Source organism: Euprymna scolopes, chromosome 5 (assembly GCF_053919585.1).
Source record: "Euprymna scolopes isolate OS-2025 chromosome 5, ASM5391958v1, whole genome shotgun sequence".
Taxonomy (NCBI): Eukaryota; Metazoa; Mollusca; class Cephalopoda; order Sepiida; family Sepiolidae; genus Euprymna; species Euprymna scolopes.
The window spans coordinates 82,631,201-82,653,130 of NC_136486.1; the positions used below are offsets into that span (position 1 = coordinate 82,631,201).

The 21,930-nt window shown below is 33.2% G+C and overlaps 1 protein-coding gene and 1 pseudogene across 1 annotated transcript in view; both read left to right on the top strand.

Moving 5' to 3' along the window:
- Window positions 1-21,930, top strand: part of LOC145276893 (ras GTPase-activating-like protein IQGAP1) — a 274,771-nt gene that overhangs the window by 35,766 nt on the left and 217,075 nt on the right. The window lies entirely within an intron of this gene.
- LOC145277206 (U2 spliceosomal RNA) lies at window positions 1,142-1,257 on the top strand (annotated as a pseudogene).

The window sequence follows — 21,930 nt, forward strand, 5'->3', positions numbered from 1 at the left end:
TGGACTTTCTTTTTTGCCTCCTCAATTTGAAGTTATTTTTTTAAATTGATGTGAACACTAGAATATTTCAATTACAAGTCAAATATGAACAGGTAAAAGTATAGAGGAATAAAAGACGAACCAAATGAGGTATAGTTTGTTACATTAAATTTAGCTTAGATTTGCAGTTTTTGAAAAAATTACAAGTGCGGACTTTCTTTTTGCTAGTACTCTATGTTATTGGCAAAACACTTTTTTTTTTTCTCTTAAAAACGCTTAGGATGATATGTGTTCACAAAAATCAGCTGATAATGCCACAAAAATGTAATCGATTTTGCCATAAGATCTGATTTTTTATTTATTTATTTTTTATTCAAATCAACTTGGCACAAAAATCTTATCTGATGGAGAGAAACGGATGCCATTTCCTGATTCAGCAGTGCAAAAATATCCAAAATCAGTTGTAGAAATCTAGACAACATTGAAAATATAAAAAATTGTTGCCCAGTGTTATTAGTGTAATGTCAGTGAAAAATTCTAATAAAGGGAGATAACTAACTTATAATTGGCTATTACATGTACATCCTTAATTGGAAACAATATTTTAAAACTAAATAATAATAAAATTTTCTTTTTACAGGTTAATTTTCTGTGGTGGTTGTATTTTCTTGCAGTTATTAGATTGGGCTTTATTGCATCTCTGAATTCTGTTTTTCAATGAAAATAGCTATTATTTCATTATTTGATATTGAGATCTGTTTTTCCATTCTTATGTGGTGGAGAAATGTGATGTTTCGTCAGGTATCTTATGCTTTTAACTGCCTATGATTCTGTTGTAGTACACCAAATTTTGTCAGCATAAATGAGCTTGCTTTTATTAGCGGTGTGTTTAATTAAACATCTGAATTGCATGTTGTTCATGAGAACATGCCTAAGCCTTGTTTCTATTTTGATATGTTAATGAAGAGTTCTAATAAAGGATGATAACTTATAATTATCATTATATTATTACTTATCGCTCCGTCCATTATGCTGTGCATCCCTAAAAAAAGGAAAGTCGAATATTCCAAATAAACCTTGTCACCCTTAAATTAAAAAAAAAAAAAAAAAAAAATTTACAAAAAATTGGTGTCGCTGTTGAGGCAATGCTAATAAAAATGATTTGTCTTTCTTAGCCTTTTGGCTAAGATCAAAGTGTAGTATCTGTTCTTCAGGTGCTACATTTCAATTTCCTCTCTCTCAGTGGAAGAGAAATCCTTTACGACTAAGACAATTTTTTTCTTCTCGTTAAAAAAAAAACGACCCTGGTGTCTAAATCTGTCCCGTGGGGAGGCATTGTAAATAGGTACTATGTTTCATGTAACAAAGTTTTAATATTAAAAAAGTAACTGGAAAGTTATTTCTGATTTAATTATAAAATGCCCTGGAAATGTCACTTCTGATTAATTATAAAATGCCCTGGAAAATGTCCGTTCTGATTTTTTTTTGGTTTACTTGCCTCCCACAAGGGCGGAATTGGACATGAGGTCGGTTAAAAATTTAGGGGGAAACCAGCTCTCCAAAAGGGGCTCTCTGGTCAATAACAAAAAAAAAAAGAATTGTATCAGTAATGAAGGATTTCTCCTTCATTAACCAAGACCAAAAAAAGGAAGATTTAAGTCACTGGAATGCTGAAACTGATATTACACTCAGAAATTCAGGTTGAAGCAATGGTTACCTAATCCCTAACCGTGTTAATGTTTTTATGTATTACTTTCGAAAAGCTGCTGAAACAGTTTATGATTTAAACATTACTTTATTTCAAGTATATTTTAAGCAGTGGGTTACGGTATATGAAGTCAGTCCCGGAAATTACTCAAACCGTTTACGATTTAAACATTACTTTATTTCATGTATATTTTTAACGGTGGGGTAGGGGATATTAAATCAGTCCTGAAAATAGGTGAAACCGTTTACGCATTACAAATTGCTTTATTTAATGTATATTTTTAGCATTAGGGTGGGAAATATGAAGTCGGTTCCGGAAATGGCTGCAACCATTTACGTTTTGGACATTACTTTATTTCATGTATATTTTTAACAGTGGGTTGGGATATAAAGTCAGTCCCGAAAATGGCTGAAACAGTTTACTATTCAGACATTACATTATTTCATGTATATTTTTAGCAATGGGTTTCGGATATAAAGTCAGTCCCGGAAATAGCTGAAACAGTTTACGATTAAAGCATTACTTTATTTAATGTATGTTTTCAACAGTGGGTTGGCGGACATGAAGTCAGTCCAGGGATTGAATGAGATGTGCAAATATATACTATCAGAAAGCGTTGCCCAGTATTGAATGAGATAGGTGGAAAACATATAGCAACAAAATATCCAGCGTCGCCCGGGATCGAATGAGATAGGTGAACGATATATATTAGCAGAATATGTGGCATCACCCAGGATTGGATAAGATAGATGAAACATTTATACTATGAGAATACCCAGAATTTATTGATTTGTTTGTAATGAAATAATCAGCCCAGGCAATATATCGAAGTTATTAAGTGAGGGGGAGCGACATAGTGGGTTAAAGTTATGAAAATTATTGTTGAAATTAGTAACATATCCAAGAATTATGAAAAATGAAATGTGAGTTACTTGATTGGTGTGTTTGTAATGAGCCCAGACAATATATCAAATATATTATATAAGTAGGAGGGAGAGGTATAATATGGGTTTTTAATTATAAAAATTGTCGAAATTAGTAACATATCCAGGATTATGAACAAAGATTAAATGTGAGTTAATCGATTGTGTGTTTATAATAAAATAATCAGCCCAGGAAGTATATCAAAGTAATTATGTAAGTAAGAGAAGGCGATAAGGATGGTTTAAATTATGAAAAATAATCGTCAAAATTAGTAATATATCCAAGAATTATGAAAAATGATATGTTATTTAATGCATTAGTGTGTTTGCAATGAAATAATCAGACCAGACAATATATCAAAGTTATTATTTTAGTAATTGGGGCGATGATGTGGGTTAAAATGATGAAAAATGATTGTCGACATAAGTAACATATCCAAGAATTATGGAAAATGACGAAATGTGAGTTAATTGATTGGTGTGTTTGAAATGAAATAATCATCCCAGATAATATATCAAAGTTATGTTTGTAGTGGGTGGTTGATAATGTGGGTTAAAAATATTAAAAATAATTGTCGAAATGAGTAACATATCAAAGAATTAAGAAAAATGAAGTACGTTTTTTATGAAATAATCAGCCCAGAAAATATATCAAAGTAATTTTTTTAGTAAGAGAGGGTGACGAGGATGGTTTAATTTCCACTTAAGTTAACAAATTTACCGAACTTCCATTACTATCGATTACTATATTGTCCTTTTGACTACTCTACACTCTTTAACCCTTATCCTTGAGTGGCCTATCGGCCTTGATAAGTGGGGACGCCTATGTAAAAAAAAAAAATTATAAAAAATTATCGAAATTAGTAAGATATCCAATAATTAGGAAAAATGACGAAATGTGATTTAATTGATTGGTTTGTTTATAATAAAATAATCAGCCTAGACAATATATCAAAGTTATTATATAAGTAAAGGGGGAGAAGATAAGGAGGGCTTAAATTATGAAAAATTATTGTCGAAAGTAGTAACATATCCAAGAATTACGAAAAAATGATGAAATATTAGTTAATTGATTAGTGTGTTTGTAAGCAAATAATTAGCCTAGACAATATATCAAACTTATTTAGTAAAGAGGGAAGGACGAAAATGTGGGTTAAAATTATGAAAAATGATTGTCGAATAAGTAACATATCCAAGAATTATGAAAAATGATTAAATGTGATTTCATGCATTAGTGTGTTTGTAATAAAATAATTAGCCTAGACAATATTTCAAAGCTATTATTTTATTAAGAGGGGGCGATAATGTGGGTATAAATTATGAAAAATGATTGTCGAAATTAGTAACATACCCAAGAATTATCAAAAATGATGAAATGGAGGTTAGTTGATTAGTGTGTTTGTAATGAAATAATCAGCCCAGCAAATGTATCAAAGTTATTATTTTAGTAATGTTAGGCGACAACGTTGGTTTAAATTATAAAAAAAATATTGTCGAAATAAGTAACATATCCAAGAATTATGAAAAATGATGAAATGTGAGTTGATTTATGTGTGTGTTTGTAATGAAATAATCAGCCTAGAAAATATATCAAAGTTATTTTAGTAAGGTGTGCGATATGGTGAGTTTAAATGATGAAAAATTGTCAAAATTAGTAAACATATCCAAGAATTATTAAAAATGATGAAATGTGAGTTAATTAATAGTTGTTTTTTTATAAAATAATCAGCCGATACAATATATCAAATTTAATATTTTAGTAAAGGGAGAGGCGATAATGTGGGTTGAAATTATGCAAAATTATTGTCGAACATAGTAACATATTCAATAATTATAAGAAATGATAAAATGTGAGTTAATTGACCAGTGTGTTTGTAATAAAATAATCAGCCCAGGAAATATATCAAAGTTATTATTTTAGTAAGGGGGCAGTACAGTTTTAATAAAAAAAAACTAGAATATGATTGTGCCTTTATTCATGCTGAATAGAATACTCACAGCATGCCCAGCAACAATATATTACATAGGAAAAATGCTGCTGTGGAATTTCCACAGGTCCTGCTAGTTAGAATTATTTTAAAAAAATTTTTATTTATCAAACACTACCAATGTTATTTTTCTTTATTTTAACCTTCAGTTGATGTCTCCTAGAAACAAAAATTGGTTTTTCTGCTCATATTGAATAATATCAAATGAATAGATTTGAGGAAAAATATCCATTCGTGTTACTTTTTTTTACTGATTGGTGATGTCTTATCCAGTCGTTTTAATTGAATATGCTTTTTCAAATTATAATATACTAGCATTTCAGCCCGGCGTTGCCCGGGTGTTTGGAGGTGTATGTTGAGCAAGACCCTTATGATCCCTTAACATTTATTGTTTTGGGTTCAAATCAAGTTAAGTTAGATCCACGCCCAAGGAACCTATATCTAAAATTTCAAGTGTTTAGACCCAAAATTGGCGGAGGAGTTTGGTAGAGTTCCCAAAGGTCAAATCGTTAAACTTTGACCCCTTAACAGCCAAATTTCTGGCCGAAAACAGATTACAAAGATTTTCCCAAATCTCAGTACCCTGTATATCAAATTTCGAGTTTGTAGACTTAAAATTGGCAGTTATTGCGTAGGGAAATGTACACACACAGACACAGACATGTTCACTTTTATAGATATATAGATAGCTCCTATTAGCTCTGACTTGTTCACAAACTAGTGGAAATTAATTTTGTTGGCTTTGCTTTTGTAATCAAACGATGTTGTAAAAGTCATTTTTACAAAGTGACTTTTTTTTTTTTTTACATAGGCATCACCACATTATCAAGGCCAAGAGGCCACTCAAGGATAAGGGTTAAAGATTGTACATTAGAAATTGGACAATATAGTAATCATTAGTAATGAAAATTTGGAAAATTTGATAACTTATATGGAACAGCTCATCAAGAACTTATTTACGTTAGACTTAAAGACAACCATATTGTAGTCAGCCGGAAAGCAGGAAAACGGAAGACAATTCCACAGGCATGCAGTTCTAAGAAAGAAGCTTTGTTCATGGAATCTACGTTTAGGTTTAGGCACAGATAAAGAGTGGGGGGAATTATTGATAGTGTTTACAGCTAGACGAGTGTTTCTTGTGAAAGTTTGGCGAGGGGGGACCATAGATTGAAGCTCAGTCGAACACTTTCCATGAAAATAATGATACATCAGAGACAAACTCACAACATCTCTTCTGTGAGATAGAGGTTGCAAGGAAGAGAAAAGGACATCTCCTACGAGGCTACGAAGTCTATTTTGAACTCTATAAGTCCTTTCTAGCAGCTCCTGGCCAGATGTGGCAACAGTATTCCATCTTTGGACGTACCTGGCTCTTATATAGATAGAGAATAGCATCAGCAGTGAGATATCTACCGGATCGATAGAAAGATCCCACCATTTTTCCAGCGGCCTTGGCAACAGATTTGATGTACGTGTTCCATTTAAGACCAGGAGTAATGGTCAAGCCAAGAAGCTTGTCAAAACTTGAGGCCTCCTGAAGACGAGAGCCATTCATTTCAATTGATGCCAGATGTGGATCAGAATGTTGATGATGTAAAGAGAGAAGCTTGGTTTTAGATGCATTAAAAGTAACCAGCCACTCCTTACCCCATTGTACTACGTGCTCAAGATCAGAGGAGAGAGAATTGGAGAGAACTTGGTCGTTTACTGTCTTAGATGTGCTACCATAAATGGTAGTGTCGTCAGCATAGATGTCTACAAATGATGTAAGGATGTGATTTGGAAGATCATTAATATAGATCAGGAAAAGAGTTGGGCCCAGGATGGATCCCTGAGGGACACCGGCATTAATACTGTGAACTTCTGATTTTTGCCCCTCAACTACTACTCTTATGAACCTATCAGAAAGAAATGATTTAATAATTAAGACATTTCCAGCAATACCATAGCTAGAGATCTTATGAAGTAAACCTTTATGCCATACCCTATCAAAGGCCTTAGATATGTCAAGAGCAATTGCCCTAGAAAGGTTGCCTCCGTCGAGAGATTTGCTAATCCTATGAGATATAACTAAGCACATCTGCTGTAGATCTAGCAGAACGGAAACCATATTGAGTGTCACTAAGAAGGTTATTTTTGTTGAGATGGTTGATTACTTCTGTATTTAACACAGATTCCAGCAACTTACTCATGACGCACAGGAGACTTATTGGCCTCTACTGAGAGGGGGATGAGCGATCACCTGAATTCTTAAATACAGGGCATACTGATGAAATTTTCCAGGGAGATGGGAAACTATTCTCCTTAAGACAACGTTTAAACAGTTTTGTAAGTATGGGCGCTAGTTCAGGTTGAAGTTTTTTGAGTACTATAATTGGAATACCGTCAGGGCCAGTTGCTTTACTGGAATCAAGGTTTTTGATTAGCTTGGCAACATCACGTACAGATATACGTATATCACATAGCGTGTTTTCTGATACAGGAGGAAATATTGGGGGTTGGCAGCCTTGATCACAAAGGGTAGAATTAGCTGCAAAGTTCTTGACAAAGAGTTTGGCTTTGTGTGATGCTGACGAGATTACCTCAGGTCCATTGATAATAGTTGGGATAGAGCACACGCTTCTGTTCAGGATTCTGTTTGCTATTTGCCTAATCTGGTGGGAACCAAGCCGCTGCTCAGCTACTTTGGACCTAACAGATTGAGCATACAACTCTCTTGCATTCTTTATTACTTTCTTAATCGATTAGTAGTAAAGAAGGAATACTAATATGTAACGATGAGAAATGTGCACGCTTAAAGTTACATAATTTACTTTTTCAGAATTCATGAGAGAAAAAATTTAAATCTCTTCAAATATCTATCTAAATTATGGCTTACATAGAGTTTGATGATCTAAGAAAGAATCTTTTAATCTTTTAAAACCTGATAAAAAAAAAGTTATAACTATTTTTGTGCCTCGCATATTTCGATATTTTTCCCTACCATATGCGTTTTTTTTTTCCACATTTTTTTTTCCACTACTTTTTCAGTAAAAATCTTTTCTTTTTTTAAAACACAAGATTAAGCAATGAAATTTTTATGCAAGGAATCCGAATGTGACACTGAAAATCCTCAGAAATTAATAGTATCCATGTATGCATTCAAAAAATTGTAATGCATTTTATGTACAAGAAACTGAAAGCTAATACTGAGACTGTTAGATTTGTTTGGTATTATTGTAGATTAACACCTGTTAAATCTCACCCATCTGCCTCCCCCAAATATGATCCTTCCCTTTTTTTTAGGCAATTACATATGAACACACTGAAAAACTTAACAGAAATATAAATTTAATATAAAAATTTATAAAATAATCTAACATTTTAGGGAAGTTGACCATTTTTTTCTATGGGAAATAAATCCTGTGAGCCCCCCCCCCCCGTTTTTTATAATTGTCTTTTTAAGAGGGTCTTGATAGGAGGAGGCTTGCCACCTTGACTTCGGATTAGTGGTAGAGGCAATTATCTGAAAACACTCAAAAAAAAAAAAAAAAAAAAAAAAAAAAAAAAAAGCAATTATTTGAGAGTAGGGGATTAATTTCACATATAATTTTAATGTAAAATAATCCACTATTTCGGGACTTGTCACACAGATTTAAGGTTAATAGTATGACAGATTCAAGGGAAGCACTTTTTGGGGTGGGGGTTGTCACTCGGCCCTAGATTTAGTAGTAGTATTATTTATATATACTAACTTTTCAAATTGAAAACATATCAAAAGAATTTGGAGTACTAACTGCTCTAAAAGACAATAATGGCCGGAAAATAGGGGATCATTATACATCAAATGATCCCCTTCTGTTCTAAATTATTATTTTTTTTTTTCCACTAAGTCTTTTTAAGGTATTCACACATAGTCGTCTAAAAGAATAGAATCTTGTTTAGTTTTATTTAATTTAGCAATACCAGACACCATAATGTTTATTGCTGGACAAGGAGCACACTGCTACTTAATTTGACACTCATAGTTTTTAAACCAGTAATAAGTACATTTCTCCTATCTTCATCAAAATAAAACTTAACTGGATTCACAATAAAATTTACTTAAAAATGGTATTTTAATATTTTTGTTGTGATTTGTATATTCGAAGAAATCACTATTTAAATCTATTAATGACGAAACCTGTCAGCATAGCATGCCTGCTGGCGATAGATCACTTTTTGTAATGAATTGTCTTTTCTACAGAATTTGAACACAACACTTACGTCCCTCCAGTACAAAGATAGAAACTGTTAAAATGCTATTTAATTTCTTTTGTCCTAAAATTTGAAAAACATTAGATAAAAATTTTTTTATGCATGAATCAATAGAAGTCGTGACAAACGCATGTAAGTATGAGAATTTTTGTGCGCCACAATGCATGCAAAATATCTGTAAACAAGTGTTTGACAACTAACTTATGAACATGAAGTATTCATTTTATTTTTGTTATTTAGCAAACATAATTTTTTAATTATGGAAAGAAAAAGAATATTTTTAAAAAATAAATTCTCTTTGAAAAAGAATGATCGACAATGACCATGCTTTTTAAGGAGTTGAAACACACAAACCACTTATCCAGTTTAGTAAAAGAATAACTTTTATTAGGTTTGTTTCATAATCCACAGCGGTATAAAAAAGTGCCCAAAAAACAAATATATAAAAAAATGTTACCCTTTTACCTCCCTCAATAAATTTTTGATGTAGTATATGTTTACTCTGTTCAAAAAACAAGTAGTGTTGAGCGTTACGTGAGAACAAGAAAAAAATGGCTGTGATGTCTCTTGAAGTCTCGACAATGTCTTAAAAATGCAAAATTACACAAAATAATGCTAGAAACTCGCCCGATAATTGTTACGGTAACTTGATGCTATTAAAAATGAAATTTAATTATCCTAATTAGTTTAATGAAGTTGAAAACATAATTGTAATCAGTACAAAATTTCCATTCATTTGATATGCTACAAGTCATATTTTCTTAATTTCTTTGAATTGTATCGTGGTGCCATCTTGGATTTTTCACAGTGTAATGATGACAAATGATAAAGTCCATCAGAATAACATTTGGCATGATGATAAAGTCTTACCTCCCATTTTCTTAAACTTGTTTTTATTATGCTTCTACTTAAAGCTGTTAAAATGAAACTGAAATATGCTAATTAGTATGTTAATAATTAGTCTGTAAGTTACCACATGCATATATACTATTATAATCTTATGTAAATACACACACACACACACATCTTATGTAAATACACACACACACAAGTGAGATGGTCGTAAATAATGCTAACTGAACCTTCATGGTATTATGTTCAAAATTTCATCTTAATATGTTAAAAAGATCTGAAGATACAGTTTTTTAAAGATGGGTTAGTCTGTAAATTGTGCAAATTTCCTACCATTTTCAGTCACAAGCTTATATGCATTTGAATAGGACTGACTTAAGGCAAAATATCCAGTGAACCACATATTTTTTGATACTTTGAATGGTCATAAATCTAGTTCTAACGGGTCAATTTAAAAAAAACTAAATATATTATTTCTTTGTTTTTAAGCTCTTTTCAATAATGCTTGTTTTGAGTTTATTCAATCTAAAGAAAAAATGTGGTATTGCTACTTAATTGGCAGCTATAAAATCATTTATTACAATTACAGTTTGGAAGTTATATTTGAAAACCACTATTTCTTGCAGAAAATTTTATAAAAGAATTACAAACTTCATATTTTTATTTTTAAACAAAAGTTTTTTGTTTTTTTTCTCCCCCAAAATAAATGTAGTTTACAAGACTCGATTTTAAACTAATGACAGAGCAACAGAGACTGCTGCTGGTTAGTTTATAATTATCGGTGCTACTAGTGCAATTGTTTCCTTTCACTGAAAAGTGTTTGAAATTATGGGAGAAAGCCTATTTAAAAACAGGTGGTACAAAAAAAATCAACTTAGAATCATCATTTGGACACATAAAAATAATAAAACCATTAAATTATTTAATACTTGGGATTCATGATGAAATTTCTCATAGGGGATTGGTGTAGAGCTTCTAAGCACCGTGGGGGTAAAAAAAAAAAAAAAATCTGATGCAAAATGGTCATTTTATGTTAACATTTTTATCATTACTTTGCTGAAAAAAAAAAAACTCTTCAAATATATCCTGTAGATTATTATTTATTAAATCACATGAAAGAATATTCATTTCCGAGCAAAATGGTGGTATTTTGAGAGCTGTTTTGGCTTTTATGACTATGCTTGGGAGTCCGTCAAGGCTGTGTTCTCTCACCCACGCTTTTCAACTATGCTATCACCTGAATCACCTCCAACTCTGTAGCCAATTTCCCAGAGGTCATGATGAGCCATGATCTACGCATCTCTGACCTCAACTATGCTGATGATATAGCTATCCTAGGTGAAAGCTTTGATGACATTCAAGCAACCATTAATCAGATGCAGATTTTTGTTTCAAAGATAGGAATGAAGATAAACGCCACAAAATTACTAGTGGCTGGATTCTCCCCAAACAATTCACAACCAATTTTCCTTGACGGAGAAATCCTTGAAAAGGTCCAAAATCTCAAATACATTAGCTCTATTATCACCGCAACAGGCCAAGGTGAAAAGGATATTGGCAGCCATATCAATAATGACAGTGTCACCTTCACATGCGACTCTGATCCAGAAATGAAGTTAGACTCTGTACAAAAATTTGAATATACGAAGCTATTGTCTGCACCATTCTTCTGGCCAGGATGAGTTTGTAACCTGCGCAGACTGGAAGCTTTTAAACACCAATCTCTATGCCGCATCCTTCGTGTTCACTGGCAATAATTTGTCCCAAACGCTATCATCCCTCAAATAGATCCTCTTTTCGAGATGTCTGATGGTTTGGTTACACTCTGCACCGGCAACCAGATGACTTCATCCATATCACCATCAACCCAGCCCCACTCCAGGGTTGGAAGAGATGGTGCAGTGGTCAGCTGAAAATGTGGCTCAGCATGGTGAAGCAAGATGCCGATCTGATCCTGTGTTCTCACCTCTACGGAATGCACCGCTGGAACTGCAAATGGCTGGAACTGATATCGACTGTAGCTTCAAACTGATGTGTCTGAGCAGTGTCTATACGAGATGCAGAGAATTCAGTTGGAAGTGCCGACTCAACCGACCCACTATGAACGCTGAAACAACAATAACTATTTTACCTTGAAATCTTGAAATATTCAAAGCGTTTTTATGGTTGATGAACATTACTACTATAATCTGTTTTGGTAAATAAGAAAAAGTGTCTCCACTCTTAGCCAGAATAAATATTTTCAGAAAAATATATTTAAGCAAAATAAAAAAAGGCTTGTCTGAATCGAGTATTAATGTCAGACATTTGCTATTTGGACTTGACTTTAAAGAACTATGAGAACAAGATAACTTTATATGTTAAAAACACATGTTAAACCTGTAAATGTAACTCAAAATAGTGTTGATAGGATTATTTCAACTCCAATTGTTTTCGAACTTTAGAAGCAATTTATCAGATTACAATTTTTCAAGATATTAAAGATAAACTGTACAAAAATGACACAAATTAAATGTCCTGTTTGGTTACTGAAACCTGTTTATTCTTAATCTACATGGTTCATTTAACATTTTCACATTTTCTTATAAAAAAGTCTTAACCTATTTAATAAGCTTTATTTTATTTCATAAACTGGATTCTGTTCAATATTTCAGTTAATTTTATATATTAACTAATAGGATTCATGTCCTGGTGTTGCATGAGGAAAAATTTAGGAAATGCAGAATCCCCCTCTTAATTAAATTTATCAGAAAAGAATGGAAAAACTTTTCTCCACTCAAAATGCATAGCCTTTATCCACAGTATAATCAATATTGATGAATAGAAATTTAATAGTAAAATGTAAACAATTATTGAATTAGAAAACAATACAAATTAAGTTAATTAATGGTGTTCTTTTTGTAAACCAATATGCAAATTAATAAATCTTGCATCGAAAGCATATATTAGAAAGCTATTAGTCTTCTGGATTTTTTCCCTTTAAACCGTTAGAAATGTTCCAACTCTATAAATATAGAAATGATAAAAATCTGTTGGCATTGCTGTTTATAAATATAAATTATGCTTACAGTGTTATTTGTATTATATTTTCTCTATTGTCAAGTAGGTGTAAAATATTTTTTCTGAAAAATTATCTAAATGTATGCATGTTTCATGTTTATCTAGTTAGTATCTTATTAATTATAAAACTGTGGACTGTCTGAACTTCTTTGCTTGCTTAAATCTTGTATATGTAAATCTGAAATTTTTTTTTGTCACTATCTGAAATTTTAACGTCATAACATCATTTCTAGAAAACTTTTCAAACTTAACAACTAAAGCTGGAACGCTGTATGTTTTGATTTCGATTCTCGCTGATTACAACAGTCTTTTTTTTTTTCTTTTTTCAACTTTTAAAATCACTATTATAGATTGGGTACAATATAATAATCACTGGTGTATTAGCTCTATAATAAATATGAAATCTGCATGAATTGATATATATATATATATATATATATATATATATATATATATATAAATTTTATTTTATTTTATTTTTTTAAGCATATTTTACAATGAAGTCATGCCGAGGGTGGGGCACTACTCTATCTTGGATACAATAGAGAATTGGCTCTATAATAATGAAATACAAAATCTGCATGCATTAAAATATCATATTTAAGTGTAACGCATGACGGGGCAATGCCTGTTGACTTTCTAATAATTATGTAATTGAGCTAATGATTGTATCATCTATATTTGTAGGTTCAAATTGTAAAGTGAAAAAACAAACTGCAAAAGATCAGTGGCTTATCTATGCCATAGCATAAAATAAATCCGTTTCAATAAATTCATTGTTCTATTTTTTTATTGAATAAATTCAATATTAATTTTAATAATTGATTGAAAAATAAAATTATAAAATTTATAAAACCTAATGTAGTAAAAAAAAAAAAAAAAAAATCGTGCAAACCTTTTACCACTGGCAACGCCCGCTTCAGAGAGTGAAAGAAGAAGAAGAGAATGGCCACTGCGTCTATTTATAGACTAGAGATCATGGGAAGAGTATGCAAATAACTTTGGACGGTTTTGTCCTATAAAAAGCCTGTATTTGGGAGAGAGGGCGTCTTTTTTGTTTGGCAGAAGCAATTGCTGTCAGAAGTGCATTGGACTGCAGGATTGAAGAGTGAAGATTGAGTTGTGGAGTCATTGTATTTAACTACAAGCTATTTCGGCCAAGAACAGATCATGGAATCTGGGATGTTGAGATTGGGAAAAGATGTGATACCACCTTTTAGTGGAGAAGGTGATGTAGTCGGATGGATAAAGAAAGTAAAACTGGTGGCTAAGCTTCAACATGTGCCAGACCTTGCCAGTTTTATTCCACTTTTTTTGCAGGGAGATGCACTCGCTCTCTATCTTGAGATGAATAATGCAGAACAAGAAGATGCAGAACTGATAGAGATGAGACTCGTGACCGCCTTCACTGAGGGGCCTTTTGAGGCATACGAAAAACTGCAACGATTCAAGTGGACAGGAGAATCGGTGGATGTTTATGCTAATAAAATCAAAAGATTGGCTGGACTGGCGGGATATCTGGGAAGAGGGTTGGAACATACAGCCAAACTGGCATTCATAACTGGATTCCCAGACGATGTATCTGTGGCATTACAGCAGCTACCGAACATAGAGAGAATGGATGTCAGCAAACTGATACCGACTGCACGGCTTTTAGTCAGCAAAAGAGTCGTAGAAACTCGGACATTGGCCGCAAGTGCGCAAACTAATGAGACTAATAAAGGAAAGAAAGAATCAAGCCTTCAGTGCTTTAGATGTCAAGGACCGCACCTAAAAAAAGATTGCACAGAGATCCTTAGGGCCAGGGCAACATGCTACAATTGTGGAAAATTTGGCCACATTGCGAGATATTGTCCTCAGATTCAGGGAAACGGGCAAGGGGGAGCTTCTGCGCCGCAAGCTACCCTAGCAATGAAATGAAGGCGCGATACTGGCCTCTTCCTATAATAGAAGTAGAGGTGAATGATTCTGTAATGACTGCACTTGTCGATACTGGGTGCACCACTACTTTAATCAATTCCAAACTTTTGAAGGGATATGGAAGGAGCAGTACAATGAAAGCAGTTGATGGGAGGAATATAGAATGTAAAGGAGCCAGACAAGTGGAGATAAAAGTCTGTGGAATGCACGTAAAGGTGAGGGCAATCTTGATGAATCACATCGTTGATGGGATCGACGTCATAATTGGAATGGACGTGATTAATGAGCTGGGAGGTGTAACTATAAAGAAAGCCAAAGTGAAGTTTGGAGATATACAATGTGCCGTGGCTGCCCATCAGCTGAATGTTTGCAAAATCGAGGATAAAGACTTTGAAGCAAACTTCGATGGAGATAAATGGACAGTAAGATGGACATGGAAGGGAGAGCCTCCAGTATTGCAGAACAAAGTCCAATATTATAAAAACTCTCTGGAAGGCGATAAGAAATTAGAATTCGAGAAAGAGGTGGAAAGATGGATATCGGATGGTATTCTGTTACCATGGAAAGGAGAAAGAAAAGGCGTGTTGCCATTGATGGCAGTATTTCAGGCCACAAAAGGGAAAGTTAGGCCAGTGTTAGACTTTCGTGAGTTGAACCATTTTGTGGCGTGTCATACAGGGAGCGACATAATAGATGTATGTGATGAAAAAATAAGAAAGTGGAGACAGTTGGTAGGAGGGACCGCAATAGTGGACCTTAAGTCTGCCTACCTGTAACTACATGTGGCAAAGGAACTATGGCAGTACCAGCTGGTCTGTTATAAAGGAAAAACCTATTGCCTAACACGATTAGGATTCGGACTTAATGTCGCACCAAAGATTATGGCAGCCATTTTAAAAACAGTATTAAAGAAAGGAAGTAGGAAGAAAGAGGCCACTGATTCATACATTGATGATATAATGGTAGGCGTAACGAAAATATCAACACAGGAAGTTGTGGAACATTTGAAGGGGTTTGGGTTAGCAGCAAAATCTCCGGAATCCCTGGACGGAGGAGCGGCACTGGGCCTTAAGCTTATGAAAAATAAGATGGGTGCACTAATGTTCAGGAGAGGCAACGAGATCCCAGAGATGGGAGGAGAAATTAGTAGGCGGGAGCTATTTTCGATCTGTGGTAAATTATTGGGGCACTATCCAATTGCTGGATGGCTGCGATTAGCATGCAGTTATGTGAAAAGAAGAGAAAATGGAGTGGATTGGGAAGAAAAAGTTGATTGCAGAACCATGAAAGTGATGCAGGAGGTTCTAGCTGAGGTGAAAAAAGAAGACCCTGTTAATGGCGCTTGGCACATACCTGAAGTGAGCACAGGAGTCGTGTGGTGTGATGCAAGCAATGTTGCAACTGGCGTGGTTGTCGAGATTGGCGGTGTGGTGGCGGAAGATGCAACTTGGCTGAGGAAAAGTGATGACTTTAATCACATTAACATAGCTGAATTAGATGCTGTTCTAAAGGGTGTCAATTTGGCTGTCAAATGGAGACTGACAAATATTGAAATAAGAACTGATTCAGCCACTGTACTCAGTTGGGTGAACTCTACTGTGGAGGAGAGTGGCAGAATACGAACAAATGGTGCTGGAGAAGTGATAATAAAGCGGAGATTAGGGATGCTTAGAGAGTTGATGTCTGAATTGAAACTGCAGATAAAAGCAGTGTTTGTGCCTTCTGAAAGAAACAAGGCAGATGCGCTAACACGGATAAAAAAACAGTGGTTAATTGAGAAAGAGGAGGCGCCGATATGCTGTCTTGGAATTGGAGAAATTAAAGAGTTGCATGACATGCATCACATGGGAGTGGAGAGAACATTATATTTGGTGAGGCAAGTGGATCCGAATGTAAAACGGGAAGAAATTCAGATGATAGTAAAGAACTGTGTTCGGTGTCAATCGATCGATCCTGCCCCAAATATACATAATCCTGGGGAAATTGGAGTTTTAACGAACTGGACGAGACTAGCTATTGACATAGCACACTACCGAGGGGGAGCGTACTTATCAATAATTGATTGTGGGCCAAGTAGACTGGCGATATGGAAGGAACTGCGAGTGGAAGCCGCATCTGCAGTTGCAACTGAATTAGAAAAGGTGATGCTTGAACGAGGTCTAGTAAGGGAGGTGATAATGGACAACGGCACTGTTTTTCGCTCAGAAATCTTTCAGACGATGCTAAAAAAATGGAAGATTAAAAGTTATTACAGGGCAGCCTACAGACCTGGAGGAAATGGCATTGTGGAGCGACATCATCGGACCGTGAAAGCAATAGCTGAGAGAGGAAGAATATCGCCTGAAGAGGCCACATTTTGGTACATGTCCCCTAAGGTCGGGCAAAGAGATGACACAGTGCCACATAGAGCAATCTTTAATTACGAATGGAGACATCCTAGAGACATGTCACCGGAAATTAATGATCAAGGACCAGCCAGAATCCAAATAGGAGAAGAAGTTTGGGTGAAACCGCCTAATGCCCGATGCACAACGCAGTGGGGAAGAGGAGTGATAACAGGAGTGCAATCCCCAAACAACTTAAGTGTCAATGGAATGCCACGACATGTTTTAGATTTAACGCGTGTGGTCCATTTAGGTGATGAGGATGGTGGTACTGAGCCAGGGAGTGATGAAGATGAACTGGTGCCGATGCAGAGACCGCAAAGAGAACGCAATGATCATGGGGGCGTGTAGTAAAAAAAAAAAAAAAAAAAAAAATCGTGCAAACCTTTTACCACTGGCAACGCCCGCTTCAGAGAGTGAAAGAAGAAGAAGAGAATGGCCACTGCGTCTATTTATAGACTAGAGATCATGGGAAGAGTATGCAAATAACTTTGGACGGTTTTGTCCTATAAAAAGCCTGTATTTGGGAGAGAGGGCGTCTTTTTTGTTTGGCAGAAGCAATTGCTGTCAGAAGTGCATTGGACTGCAGGATTGAAGAGTGAAGATTGAGTTGTGGAGTCATTGTATTTAACCACACCTAAAAAAAAAACAAAGCAGTAATGATTGAAAATAATTTTGCATATTTTTTTAAAAGAAATACTTGTAATATTTAAACATAATAAAATATTTAAAAAAATTGAAGTATATAATTATTAAAAAATTGTAGGAAAGCGATAAACTAAATGTTTGTTAAAGTAGATGTTATGTTGTTTTTCATGAACTTACGTTTCTGCAATATGAACAACCATTTGTAACGTTTTCATTGGCTTACATATCCTAGCAATTATTTCATTTTTCTTGTTTACTAAATTAAGATAATGTAAAAATTAAGTTTGTTTTAACGATTTGGTTGGAACACATTAAGCTATTAAACAATTTTGAGAATATGAAAGCAAGCGAAATAAAGAAAATTTAAAATAAAATTTATCTTGCTGTTTTTTTTTCCTATTTTAAATATTAAAAAAGATTCATATAAAATATTTATAAGCAAATAAATACAAAGATAAGTTTATTAGCATGACAAAATAACTTTTAAGAAACCGACAAGTTATTAAAAGGTACAAAAGAAATATTTCTTAAATGAAATTTTTTGAAAATGATGCAACATTTGTGCATTTTCAAAGACAATTCTAATGGATGATTTATATTTGTTATTTATTTTATTTATATGTGGATTACGAAACCTGGATCAATAACATATTCAAAAATTCTTATTTTTCTTTATGCTCAAGAGCATAGCAAATGTAATTAACTTTAAATTCTGAACGGATAGTTTATACTTAACAAATCTGGCATTTTAATCTATTATTAATACATCACTGACATCTTTACACACCATGACCATTCAAAATTGATTTTAAAGCTTTTAAACTGGCAAATAGTAATTTTTCATTTAAAATAACATTTAAAAGCAAATTGATCAGAAACTTGGTATTTCAAAAACAACTAGAATTGTGATCTTTTCATGGTTGCTGGTTATTTATTGGCTCCAAAACATGACAGAATAGCCCCAAATTTAACACAAAGCACTCGAGAGAGGTCACGTGGAGAAGGGTTATACAATTACTACTACTTCTAATGCTAAAAACAAGTACTTATAAGTTTCAAGAGTGCAGTCTGAATTAATATACTACAACTAATATTAATATGTATACATCATACAGACTATTAGAATTTCATCAAATTAATTCTTGGGAATGTCAAGTATGAATACTACTTATGATACTCAAATAAAAATCTCTAACCGTCCACAGCAGTTGGATTAAAAGATGCTTTATATTTATTTATTTTTAAACAAGTAAATTAAAATTAAATTCATTAAAATTTTGAACAACTTTTTCTATTTTTTTTTAATTAAAAAAACAAAAAAACAACACAACTTATTGTCACTTTTATAAGTTTTTAAAATATTTAGAAATGTATCCCATATGAAAAACCCGTCTCAAGAAGGGTTCATAATACTGGGGAAACCTTGGATGTTGTTTAAGTATTTTAATATATGGCATAATCACATTGATACACTGGTTCTCGTCAGATCACTGAAGTTAACCTACGATAGGTCTGGCCAGTACCAGTTGAGTGATCATTTGAGAATAGCAATTGTTGTATCTGCTTTTTGCTCATCTCGACATTGTTTCCAGTCATCGTGAATTTCTATTTGCCACTCGAATAAAACAGTGCCAACTTGGGAGAGGTGTGGTTGTAACTGTTGCCAACAAAATTTTCACTCGTAAGTCACAGCATCAGCAGTGATTTTCGTGGTCTTCATCGGCAACAATGGATGAACAGTTTTAGTCTAAGCATAGTTTCAATCTTAGTGAAATCAAAGGTAAACATAATTTCAATGCAGTTGGAGGTTCATGCAGTCTATGCACCCCCTTCTCAAGTATACTTTTGAAAACTGTGTGCACACTGTTTATAAAAAGTTACATTAGATTCCCTACCATAAATACTAATTTGATTCAGCCAAAGTCATTTGTGCAGAGAACAAATTTCCTCTTTTCTCTATATAGATTAAACTATTCTACTTTAATTTGAAAATCCATTGTTTCGTTTTAGTTTGCTTGGTTAGTAATCAGCAAATAAAGCTTCTTTTTTTTCTGTGGTGTTCTAACCAAATTGTATTTTGTCATTCATTGGTTAATCTAATGAATGCACTTGTTTTGAAAGCCATCTAATAAGTTCAGGTTGAACAAACCGCAGGAGAAAATCTGTCCAATTGACAAAATTAGTCTTGTCATTGTGATCATTGTGAAAGCACTTACTCACCCAACAGATTAAATAAAGGGTGCAAATCTAGAAAAAACCTTGCATGCTTATATTTCCCCTAATTTATAAGAACCGGACAAATTATTTGCTCAACTAAAAATTATGGCTTTCCTTGGTTCTCTATCTTTTCTGTCCTTGGTGAAGGATAATTCCTTCTAGAGTGAGGTAATTTAAAATTTTGTCTCGGTCCAGAATGTTTCTTTTTGAGGAGTTGAATATCCCACACATTTAAAATTGACATTGTCAAATTCTGTCCTTGTGGGGAGGTAAATAAATAGGGACTCATAGTTAACAAGTTGGGTTTTAAGTGTTTCAGTTTTTAAAGTTTGTACTTTATTCAAAACAAATCTTTTAGTAATAATTTTCTTCTATAAAAAGTAAACATTGACTGGTTTAGTTTCACAGAACAAAAATAATCTATTGTGGAATATATGATAATTAATATGAAGTGAAAAACGTTAATACTTTGTACTTTTGTTTTCAAAACGTTTAATTAGCTGTAAATTAACATTGTATTCTAGATGTGTATACTTTGAATAAATCTAAAGTAAAGGACATGTGCTGCTATTATGTTGAGGTCACCTATTGTCTGATGACTACTAATTGATACAAAAGCAGATCTTGTTAAAAAGAAAAACAACAAAAAGTATTTCATGTAATTAATAAAGTTATAATTGTTTTACTTGCATTGTTCTCAAGTTATTTGTTCAGTCTATTTCGCTCATAGATGATTAATATTTAAAAAGCATTTAGTATTTTGTAAAAGAATATGTTCCTTTTTTAAAAAAAACAAAAAAAAAACTCTAATTGCTGGGACATTTTACAAATTTGATTACGAACTGTAAAATTTCAGTCAGTATAATTTGTGGATAGTTCTGATAATATTAATCTTGATAAGAATAAAGGAGTTAAACATGAGTTGTCTTTTGTTTTGGTGGAATTTTGAGCCCAAATTAATGAACGTGATATCTTGAAATTTGTTTTTAACGTAAAATATATTTTTCAGTTGTGGTGACAGTTTCAGTCATATAGAGATCTCCTCATGGCTTTCTTTGTGTCAAAAGTAATTGATTTGGATAAAAAGCTATTAATCATGAATTTCCATAGCTTTTGTGAACAAAGTAAATTTTATGAAGAGAATTTCATACAACTGCAAAACTTTATACATTTTTAATTGTTGAGGAGAAACCAAAGTGTTCCTCTTACCACTCGTACTTGAGTCACAGAAACTACCATTAATCATAACTTTTGAAAGAATTTTTAAATATTTTTAAAACTGTCTTTTTGTCCACTGGGGACAAACCAGAGTTTTTATAAAGAATCTGACTTGCTCAGGTTTGTGAGAAATTAGAAAACTAATAATGGTAAAATAAAATCCTTTTCAAGGGATGAAAGAAATTTGTATGTGATCCAGTTTGATTTTAATGTCAAATTGGATTAAGAAAAATTGCTACAAAAGTTCTACCAATAATTATCAAAACATCAAAGAATTATCCTATGAAAATAACTTTCAGTAGCTGCTAAGTTTTTTTTTTTTTTTTTTACATTCTTCTTATTAGAAAACTTTGGGAAATATTTTTGATTGTACATTCTGAAAATGTAAGAAATATTGGTCCCTCCAGTTCTTTTACTGTTCCTATAGAAGTTATTGGAGATATTATTTTGGAAATAAAAAAAAAGAAGCAAACTTTAATAAAACATAAAAAATTTATCCTGAGATCTAATTGATAATCAATAATGTAATAGTGTAAAGTATTAGAACAAACTTTAAAAAAATCTTATTTAAAAAAAAATAATTTTCGGCTGGGGCTGTAAAAATAAGCTGACTGTATTTCAGATCTACTATCCTCTATCCTCAAGTATCTACGGGGGTTTGTCAGAATAACCTGGCATGAGGATACTTTGCCCTACAAGTAAACCCTGACTAAATATTCAAAATCACGTATTTGCTGCCCAAAATATCTCTCTAGCATAGCTAACCCATACTGGCTTTTATAATAAATGGTGCATAA